Raw genomic sequence first — 10911 nt, forward strand, 5'->3', positions numbered from 1 at the left:
ATGAAGTAACGTAAGCCCAGGAATTGCTTACATAAATCACCATGTGTATTGTCAAATCTGCTAGACTCTTACATGCATTTTTAATCCAAACTTAATCATTTGGCTATTGAAATCATTCTCAAAAATTGATCTCAAACAGTGTTATACAAACATTCAGGTTTTTAAAAGCCTTGCTACATTAAACTTTTCTGTAATACAATTTCAATCTCAAAACAATAAATAATCACATGGATAATGACAGTAACTGAATCCTGACTAACTGTAATACTTCTGCGTAGCCTAGTAACAATTTAAAAATGGTGAAGAATAAATCTATCTGACAGGCCTGTTAGCAATAAGGCCTTCAGCTTTTTGCTTTGCAGCAAAATAAAGTAAAATCTATTATTTTGTTGCTTTTGTTAAAAACATTTCAACAGTTAGTTATTTTTCACAGAAAATGCTGCAGGAGGGCTCCAGGTTAAAAAAAAAAAAATTGTTACAGTTGAATTTTACACTTGGCTATTATTGGCCAGCATACATAATAAGTTAAAACATACTGAGAAATTAATATTTTTCTAAGAGTGAAAACTTGATAGAGGATTATATTTCTACATTAGAGAGTGGATACTCTAATCTTTCTGGCATTGTAAAACTGAAGCTTGCTGCAGGGAAAATAAACATTATAATACCCAGCACTTAAACAATTGTACCTATATGGTTAAGTAACAAAAGCGTGAGGCACCTGGAATCACAGTATTTGTACCTAATGCCAGCAACAATATAAAGCATTCAAGTGACATTTGATAATGAGCAGACAGTGGAGGCATTACACACGTCTTTAGAAGAATCAGACTTCCTACCTTGAAAAGACAGATGGAGGTAAGTTCCTTTATAAAAAAAAAAAAGTTGTAAGTAAAGCCAGGCAGCAGTTGCAGTAAATTGAGTCCTTTCAGTCACTGTATACATACAGCAGTTCTGCAATAAGGGGAAAAATATAATGGGAGGAGCGGCTGTGAACAAGTGACCTCCTCAAGCTGAGTCCTCTCTGTGAACCAGGCATTGAGAGCCACGGCTCCTGATTTGCATGGATTATCTCCACTTGAACAGATACAGAGCAGATACATTTAAATTGAGCTGGCACAATGGCAAAAAGATGGAAGAGTGCATGAATGAGGGACAGCGCAAGAGAGGGAGAGAGAAAGAGAAACAGACACGAGATCGGAGAGCGTGGATAAGCTGGTTCTTGCAGAACTGTGTCTCAGAAGAGCTACAGCTCCCTCTTCATGTCACAGTTGTAAGATAAGAAATGTTGTCATTAAGAACTGGTTAATCATAGAGAAAAATATACTCAGATTAGCTGATGTTTGATCCCATCCGATTTTTATGAACATTTTATGATTCTCCCTATTTTGTCATTAGGATTTTAGACAGCATACCAAAAATCTTTTATTAGTGGCCAGGTACACAAATTTGGATGAAATTCTGAGTTTTGAATGAGATCGGTGTTTTGGCTTGAATGGCGTAGACAGCAGTGAAAGAACACAGACAATTAGTTAAGTGGAATATTTATTTTGAAAGAAAATTAATCCCTGTTAACTTTCAAAGAGCCAGTGATATATACTGCAATGTAAATAAAAATAGTACTTAAATATTTCTTAATGATTAATTATCTGAAAAGAACCCAATTGTACTACTGAATGGGAGCTTTTTAAAAATCTCTTTAAATTGCTATTTTTGTTTTTCATATGGCTTCTTATTGGCATTTCAGGGTAAAAGAAATCCCTCTCTTTGTACAATACAGATGTATCTTTAAATAAACAATGATTATTAACTTATTCCTTTAGCATCTTTAGAGTTTTTCTGGGTTGTTTTATATTCATATTCTTGTTTTTAAAATGAGAAAGAGGAGAGGGCAAATATGATCATTACTCTTGCCAACAGCCACTCAATAAGTCCATAGCAGATCTCAGAAGAAAATAATAACCCTCTTTTAGCAAGCTAATGTGAAGCCTGCCTTCTTTTGTGTAATGGTATCTGCAGATACTTAAACAGCCCAGCAATTAGGTGAATTCAAAGGAAAAATCAGTCAAACCAACTAGTTGACTGAATTGATCATAGCCTTGTAGGAGCTAGCATTAACTTGGTGTGAACCAAATGATATAGGTTAAATATATTTCAACAAATGGCATTAAAACTCTCAACATAAACATATGAGCATATTTGCAGAGAGTAGTAGGGAGTTCAGTTAGATTTTTGCTGCTATTGGGACTCTATAGACTGTCAGGAAAGATAAAGAATTTAAACACACTACACTTATAAGGACTCTGACTTGATGGACAGAAGTGATACTTTAAAAGAAATCTCAAGGAAAATGCCAATACACATTTCCATGAGATTTAGTGACGATCTGGAGTTTCTAAAGTATGCAGACTTAGTGACTATAACAGTGTTTAGGAAACAATTGCCTGAAAGTAAAAGGGTGAAGACAATAGTTATTTTATGTCTCTGACATCCAATAGTCTGATTGCTCTCTAAGTGGTTGGGTGACTTCTCAGGTTTTTTTCTATTTGGACACAGCTTGTACACAGGTTGGACTTGTAATGTTACTGAGGTGTTAATATTACTTTTCAGGTTGTAAACTCTTTTGAATCAGAGACCATACGATTTCCTCTAAAATATCTCCCCAAATATTTTGAAAATGTCTTTTACATATTGTAGATGTTTCATAAATTTTTGCAGAAAAAATATTGATAATAACATCAAAGTGTTTATATTTCCTTTACCAGTCATTTAATATAAAAATTGGATTCAGAAATTATGATGTATTCTGTACTCTCATGAATAGAAAAGGAAAGGTAAATATAAATATCTTGTCATATAAAGAAGAGTGATAATAGTACCAGTAGTGCTAGATTGTATATTGACATGTAACCACAATTAGGTGCCCCTTATTGAAACCAGGGCATGCCTTCCAGATGGCATATTTAGGGGTCTGAGTCATAACTTTCTGGGCACCAGTTTTGTGACTCAGACATTTATCTGTTTGACCATGGGCAAGTTAGCTAACTTTCTTATAAAATGTGGATAATAAAATAACCTTACTTATATGGTTGGTGTAAGAAATAAAGGAAAAGGATTAGCATAGCACCTGGGTAAACACTTAATCAGTGTAAGGTATAATTATAATTATTAAAAATCTGTTTCCATTGAACTTCATTGCCTATCTGTAAACTGGGAAGTGTTACTATGGTGTCTACTGAATGTAGAAAAAAGATGAGTTTGTTATTGGCTTTTTCTGGTCATTGTATGAGAGGGGGCTCCTTCCTGTTCCCTGACAACCAGAAAGAAGGGTGCTTTTACCTTTTCATAAAAGACAAAAATAGAAATACTGTTCTCAGGAGAGCCAGAGAGTGTTGTAGCAGCAGATCCAACCTTCTGTACAGGAATGGAAATGGCTTGTGTGGTACAATGTGAAGGGCACCCAGAAGCACTCTGGTCCAGAAATATCTTCCCATCTGTCTTCTCCTATTTCCTGAAATGCCACCATTAGGGGTTCATTTCTATGTTTTACTGGCTTCCCAGTCCCTTTTTCAATTCACTCACTACTGGCAAAATTAACACATGAACAATTTACACTTAGAGTGACACATGAATTCACAGTAGTTTTAATTATTGTATCAGAGATACTTTTTTCTAGTAACTGGTTGAAGATAAGCATGCCAAGGAAAGGTCAGATTTCAGTTAAGGTAGAGAGAAAGCTCCTTTGGCATATGTGGCGCTGTGTGGGGGTAATGAGGATGGCGCCCTACCTGTGCTGCTAGTGTGGGAGGGACCTTGCAGCAGCAACTCAGAGAGTGACTGTGGAGGTGCTGGCCTCCTGGTTCACCAGAATGAGGAGGAGGGATTCATTCATTCATTTATTCAATAAAAACGCAGTGTTTTGTCACAAGAACCTAGGGTATATATATGAAAATGTATCGTCCTTGCCCTCAGTTTTTAGCGGAAGTGATGGAAACAGGTAGGTAAACAGATTGATACTAATATTGGACAACTGTACAAAGAAAAAACCTTCAGAGGAAAGAAAGTAAAGAAGGCAAAACACAGTTGGGGGTAATTAAGGAGTTCTCTGTAGACTAGATGATGCTTCATGTGACTCTTGACGACAGAGTAGGAGCTGTTTGGGCAAGTAAGGGATGCAGGAGGAGAAGGCCGGGGTGAATGAACACGAGGACGGAGGGCAGGACAGCAGGAGAGAGCGCCACGAGCTGGGGCAATCAGTGGTATATGCTCAGAGCATAGAGTAGAGGATCAGTGGGAACTGGAGACAGACCAACTGGAATGTTAGGGCACGACTGGGGAGCAGGTCACAGAAAGGAGAAACACTGGGCATAAGCATGATGGATCATTTGTACCTCCTGGGCCTCAGCCTTCAGCTTACACATGCGTTCTTCCAGGCTCCCCAGACCTGGGAACACACACATAGAGAAAAGTTTAAATGACAAGGAGTGCTGTCTACCGTGACAAAAAGGGGGATATAGTGCCAATTAGATTAGAGATCTAAATATTTAGGGAGTGGAAATGTTCCAAAATTGTTTGTGAGCATCTGCCACCCCATTTCCTAACCCAAAATGTGTATATTCTTATATGAATTAAAATTAATTGTATTTGGAGACTTCGGGTGCAGCAAATCAAGGTGGGAATTGCTGCTGGAGTCCTGGAAATCATTTAGCTTAGAAAAAATATCGCACTTTGAAATCCTTAGGGAGATGGATTACCAGCATTAATGCCATTAATGTTAATGATGGGTAATAATTAGAAAATTATATTTATAAAACAATAATGATAATCGAGTCAAACCAAATAGCAAACCTCCCAAGTCTAATAAAAGACACTATAAGCTTCCCATTCTCTTCTATTGCTTGAAATTTAGTTTTTTTGACATATTTATCCAGAAAATATTGAAGTTTCTATACTTAACCCAGGAATGACAAATTGCTTCTTGTAAATATTATGCTTACAGTAAAATTCACTATAAGATAAATGATTACATAGATATTGGACCCAGTAGTGGGAAATACATTTGAATTCTAATAAGGACTGGTTCAAGCTTAAAAACAATTAATAACTGTCAATTTCCCATAAACACAATGACAAGTAAAACCTCCAGAAAGGGCACCTAAACCACAAATGATAAAAAAAAAATGCTGATTAACAGAATGACTGACTATATTAGGATTATTTTAAATTATCTTTCGATTGTAGCCCTCCCTCCTCACCCCCACTGGCTACAATGGAGGTTGAAAGAGTGGTTTCATTCAACATTCCACTCTTTTCCCAAAGATTTTAAAACTATTTAAAGTTCCATATAGCCAGGGAGGTATGCTATTTGAGTTTCCCTTCAATAAAAACCTTGTGGTTCTGCGGCAAGGAATGAAGTTAGCTAACAGACTCCACCTTCAGAATTCACCTTATCAGGTAGTTCTTAGAGAATGACCAAGCTTAGTGGGTTTCTTTAGGCCTGTCTCTTTCCGCCCAGTGCAGGATTCCTCTCATGGGCAGCTTTTATTCCTAGTTCCCTTTGGGTTGGTCAAGACTGTCAGATTTGCACTGTGGTCTGAGGCTTACCTGCTCAACCCCGACTTTTTCCTCTTTTGATTTTCAGAGGTTTGGGTCCCTGATCAAACTCTTAAGACTCTTACATCCCTGTTCCCTTTCAGCGTTTGCTTCCCAGCAGACACAAGTTCCTAACAATTAACAATTTTTACGTGATGCAGAACCAACCCTTTTTTCTCATTCCTTCACTTCAATGTTCACAGAACTGGTCTGGCTCTCATGTATCCATAGGACTCCTAGACAGCTCCACAGCCATTTCTACTTCCCAGATATTCTTATTTTTGGAAAAATATTCTTTGCAGAGGTAAAGGTTCTCCAGGACTTGCTCCCACTGAATTGGTTCTCAGATTACTGCTTTGTTCCCACACCTCTGGTGTACTGAGTACAAAACATAAGCACTCTACCAAACACAGAATTGAATAGCCCAACAGACTTATTAGACTAACTGCAACAGACAGACAGGCAGCACAAACAACAGGTTGATATACTTAGATCAATAAGGCTCTGGAAGACATTCAGGCTCAGTGCTGAAAGAAGTTCACATTAAGGAGGGTTTGAAAGATGTAAGAGAATCTAAAAGGATCTTGCTGGTAGGTAGTGTGAATTATTTGTGATATAAAGAGTGACAGAGAAAAATGGATGAAGCTTTAGGAATGAAGTCGTTAGTGAAAATGATTGGGCACTGGGATTTTAAATTCAATTCCTAGCTCTACTACCAAGGTACTTATATGTTTCCATTGCAAAAAGGATAAAAACTTGCCGTTGTATTCCGTTTGTAAAACACTACCTGTTTCTCAGACAATGACATTGCTTAACAATAAAGGCATATCACTATTATAGAATCCTTTGCATTTTAGATTCTAAGATGAGCATCAATAAGGAGGAAAAGAATCCTTTTGAAAAACTTTGGTGCCTGCAAGACATTCCTAAAGAAAGCAAGAAAGCCAACTGACTTATGCGAAGAAGGTATCTACCTGAACTCTGAACCCTAAAAAAATGGGTCTACATAACACTGGCTATCACTCAAGAAGTAAGTATATTATTAACTTGTGTATACAGATACAACTATTCCAAGGAAAACTGCAATAATTTGTTGTTCCAGGTTAAGTAAGTAAGAATCCAACACCCTTAAAAAGTTATCCCAAATATTTATAATGTTTAAAAAATTTTAAAAATAATGCTTATTTTGACAATTTCTTGCATGCACCCATCCTAATTCTGATCTTTGATTCGAAGCAATAGTTTGCCCCACATGCAAATACAGGTTACAGATACTAAGTGTATAAGGATTCTGATGCGTATGTTAAGAGAATGGAGGAAGACCAAGAGATCATGGCATTTGCTGACTGAGCTGTATTTTCATTTCTCTTCCAATCAATTCTTTCAGTCATTCTTTCATTCATTTATTTCTTTAGTAAATATGTATTCAATGTCTACTGTCTAGGGATACAGTGGTGAACAGAGAGACTTGTTTCCTTTCCTTGTGGGGTTTATTAGCTAGCAAGGAATAAGTAACTATATTAAATGATATGCTAGATTGCAAAACCTGCAACAATAATTGGTAACTTCTATAGATGAGTGGAGTCTATTTTCTCATCTCTTGATTCTGGACTGGTTTTGTGACTTACTTTGACCAAAAGAAGTTGACAGAAGTTAAACTGTACCTGTCTTCCAGGGATCTTGTAGCCTCTGCTCACTCCCTTGGAATGCTTTGGCTGCTACGTAAACAATCCCAGGCCAGCCTGTGGAGGATGAGAGACAACACGGTGAAAGACCCCAGTCATCTCAGAAATCTCAGGTTAGGGCATCATAAATTATTCAGTTCCTGCTGACCCCCTAGCAAATTGCAGATGCATGAGCTTGTCTAGCATAGTGGCCAGTCAAAACCTGTCATCAATCTGCAAAATCATGAACTAAATACATGTTTTTTGTTTTTTTATTTTCTGGTTTGGTTTGGTTTTAAGTCACTAACTTTTGGGGGCTTCGACAAAAGCAGACTAACACAAATGACAAAAAGAGCTATGATAGGAATAAACTCAGGGCACAGAGCACAGAGATATGTTAATCTAATCTATTGATGTCAGGGAAGTCTACCAGAAGGAAATGACATTCAACCTGAGATGGATGGAGCCAGAGTGGCAGCTAGCTAATGACCTTGACCTCAGTGATGTAAAAGCTTTATAGGAAAGAAGGTATTCCTACCATATACATCAGAAATAACTGCAGATATTCAAATCAAAAACCTTGAAATTGCCCTTGACTCTACTTTTACTTCTCACATAAAATCCTCTGTAAATTCTGTCATTTTTACCTACAAATATATCTAGGATCCAGCCATTTTTCACCATCCCCACTACTATTCTTCAGATACAGAACACATACTCACCTGAATTAGCTCCTTATGTCCTATGGTCTCTGAGATAGGAAAGACTTCCTGCTTCCCTGTGTTCTACATCCACCACAGAAACTAGAAAAAGTCAGCTAAACCGCAAGTTAGATGTTGTCATTCCTCTGCTGAAAACCCTCTGTAGTGAGTTGAATTGTCCCTACCACCCCAGAAGGTATGTTCATATTCTAACCCCTGGAATCTGTGAATGTAACCTTATTTGAAAAAGAAAAAATCTTTGAAGATGTAATTAAGGATCTTAATATGAGATCATCTTGTATTATACAGATGGGCTCTAAATCCAGTGACAAGTGTCCTTATAAGATACAGAAGGAGAGGATGCAGTGACACTGAGGAGAAGGCCACCAGAACACAGAGGCAAATATTGGAGTGACATAGTCCCAAGCCAAGAAATGCCTGGAGCCATGGGAAGACAATTGAGGTAAGGAGGAATTCTCCCTTAGAGCCCTCGGAGGGAGCAAGGATCTACTAACACTGTGAGTTTGGACTTCTGCCCTCCAGAAGAACTATGGGAGAATACATTTCTGTGGTTTTAAGCTACTTAGTTTATAAGAATCTGTTATGGCAGCCCCAGGAAACTAACACATCTTCCAAAGCTTTCTTATCTCTTTCAGAGTAAAATATAACCGCTGAAGTCCTAACATTGGCTCACAAGGCCATGCCTGGACTCCCTGCCCCTACATCTGACCTCTCTGGTACCATATGGCGCCCTCTCCCTACTCTCAGCACGTGAGCCTCTCTGATCTTACTGTTCCTCCATCACACAAAGTATGCTGCCTTCTCAGAGCCTTTGTATTTATTGTTCCTTCTGCCCAGCATGGTCTTCCCTTGGATATTCTACTTGTCTGACTCTTTCAGAATTTTCCCCAAAAATGTCTCTCATGTAGTGAAGACCTCCCTGAACACCCCATTAAAATTCCATCCATTGCCCACTAATTTCCATCCTTTGCCCAGTCCTCTCCATCTTCTCTGCCTTACTTCTCTCTACAAACCTCATCATCTTTGACCCAATATATGTTCTATTTATTCATTTGTTTGTTTAGTGTCTTCCAAACTAAAATCTGAGCTCCATGAGAGAGATATCTTTGACTTTTCCTCACTGCTTTATGTGCAGTATTTAGGATAGATGCCCAGTGAATAACTGTTCATTTTAATAAATAATATGTTTATAATGTAAGGAAATTATTTATATGGAGAATCTGGAAACTGTTGACTTTCTCTACTTCTTCTGGGAAACAGTTCCAAATCTCTCTAGAATTCCTGTTAACGACTGAATCGAACTCATGCTGCTAATTCTCTGGAGTAAAAGAGCACAGATGTTCTAATTTTACAGGACAATGTCACTATTCTGTTATGGCAAGAGGATCATATACAATTTGTACTTTGAAGCCCCTTGGTTTTAACTTGTCACTTTACATTTGACTTCATGCTAGGCTCTAGAACTCTGAGTGAAATAGTAATGAGGGAATAGCAGCAGCACTAGCAACAGGTAATGCAACTTGAAATTTAGGGGCTTTTTAGAAGGTTCGAAGGGAAAAGGATGAAAAGGTGGATACGCATGTAAAGTGGTCTTGGGATGAGGGACAGAGAACCTGTGTCCTTTGCTGATTTTCTTTGATGGGATTTCAAAGAATGTAGGGCATATGCTTAGAGATTGATAGCTTCTAAGCCTCCATTACATATATGTGTGGAGTATAAACACACAGAGTTTGTACTAACCTTTACAGTTCACGCTTTCTGTATAGGGGACTAAAAGCCCAACATCAAATGTATTTGGCAATTAAAATGAGTATATAGATAGATAGATAGATGATGATAGATAGATAATATGCATATATATGTACTTATTTCTCCAAAATAGATGAGACAATATAAATAAAGCATTATAAGGCGTCTTTTGCACCATGCTCAGTCATCAGAAAAGGAAAATGGATAAAACAGAAAGCTTCAGAAGCTCCTGTCACCATATCCAGGCTATTTGGCTTTAGTATGCAACTTCAGAGATGTCTGCATAGCAACAAAAACTGGGACAATACTTCTATCCTTTGAAAAGCAGAGGAGAGCTGAAATAAAATTATAAGCAATCAGCAGGAACATAAATGAGAAGCTGTATTCCAGAAGTGGAATTAGTTCAACTAAAGTCTAACATAGTAAAGGAGTTTACAATGTTGTGGTATTTTAATTAGGGCTGGAGTTTGGGTTAGATTCAGATAAAAATCCTCAACTTCTTATCCCTGGCATACCAGCACTGCCCAAACATCTTGGTTTGCAAAATTATGCTGGGAATAGTGCCCAAACAGGATTTCTGAAAAGATTCTTGGGACTTTCTTTTTTGACTAAGGCTTGAAATTCTGCAAAGATTGCAAGAAACCCCCCCGCCTTTTTTTTTTTTTTTTAATGTTTTAGCTAGAAGCTGGGAGTGAAATAACATAAAATGTTTATGTGTACTTGCAATAAAAGTTACCTACACTAGTTTATGTATTAAAACAAAGTTCGAGTGAATTTTTTTTTATTTTCTCAAGACACATACTACAGAAAAGCAGACTTAACTATATGCTTCAGTTTGATGACAAAATGTAATAAATGGATAAGCATTTAAATAAAAATTCCAGTAAATCTGGAAATTGGTCATATATGAGAATATGAGGAATTCAATGAGAATTAAAAAACACATTATAGCATTAAAAAATTTCCTGCAGTATTGTTCTCTTAGTGCTTTGTAGTGAAAAAAAGTGGTTGAAATGTCTCTTCCACGCTTTTCTCACCTAGTAGAAAGTGGTCTGGGCAGGAGGATTTTAGACTTTTAAGTAAAATGACTTGGAAATATATGCAAATTTGTTACATAATTTCAAGGAAATGTTGTGACAAAAAGAGAAAAGTATACATCATTCAACAAAACTGTATTGAGCACT

At 37.2% G+C, this 10911-nt stretch overlaps 1 protein-coding gene across 3 annotated transcripts in view; it reads right to left on the minus strand.

Annotated features, from left to right (window-relative positions):
- The window catches only part of ADGRL2 (adhesion G protein-coupled receptor L2), a 682398-nt gene extending 681214 nt beyond the window's left edge, over nucleotides 1-1184 (minus strand). For 2 of the 3 annotated variants that reach the window (XM_054683454.2, XM_054683462.2), the window contains exon 1: nucleotides 840-1184. The gene's annotated coding sequence lies outside the window, so the exon portion shown is untranslated. The remainder of the gene's footprint in view (nucleotides 1-839) is intronic. The other variant, NM_001190486.2, reaches the window with a different exon arrangement.
- Between the last annotated feature and the right edge of the window lie 9727 nt (nucleotides 1185-10911).

The sequence above is a fragment of the Pan troglodytes genome, chromosome 1 (assembly GCF_028858775.2).
Source record: "Pan troglodytes isolate AG18354 chromosome 1, NHGRI_mPanTro3-v2.0_pri, whole genome shotgun sequence".
Lineage (NCBI taxonomy): Eukaryota > Metazoa > Chordata > Mammalia > Primates > Hominidae > Pan > Pan troglodytes.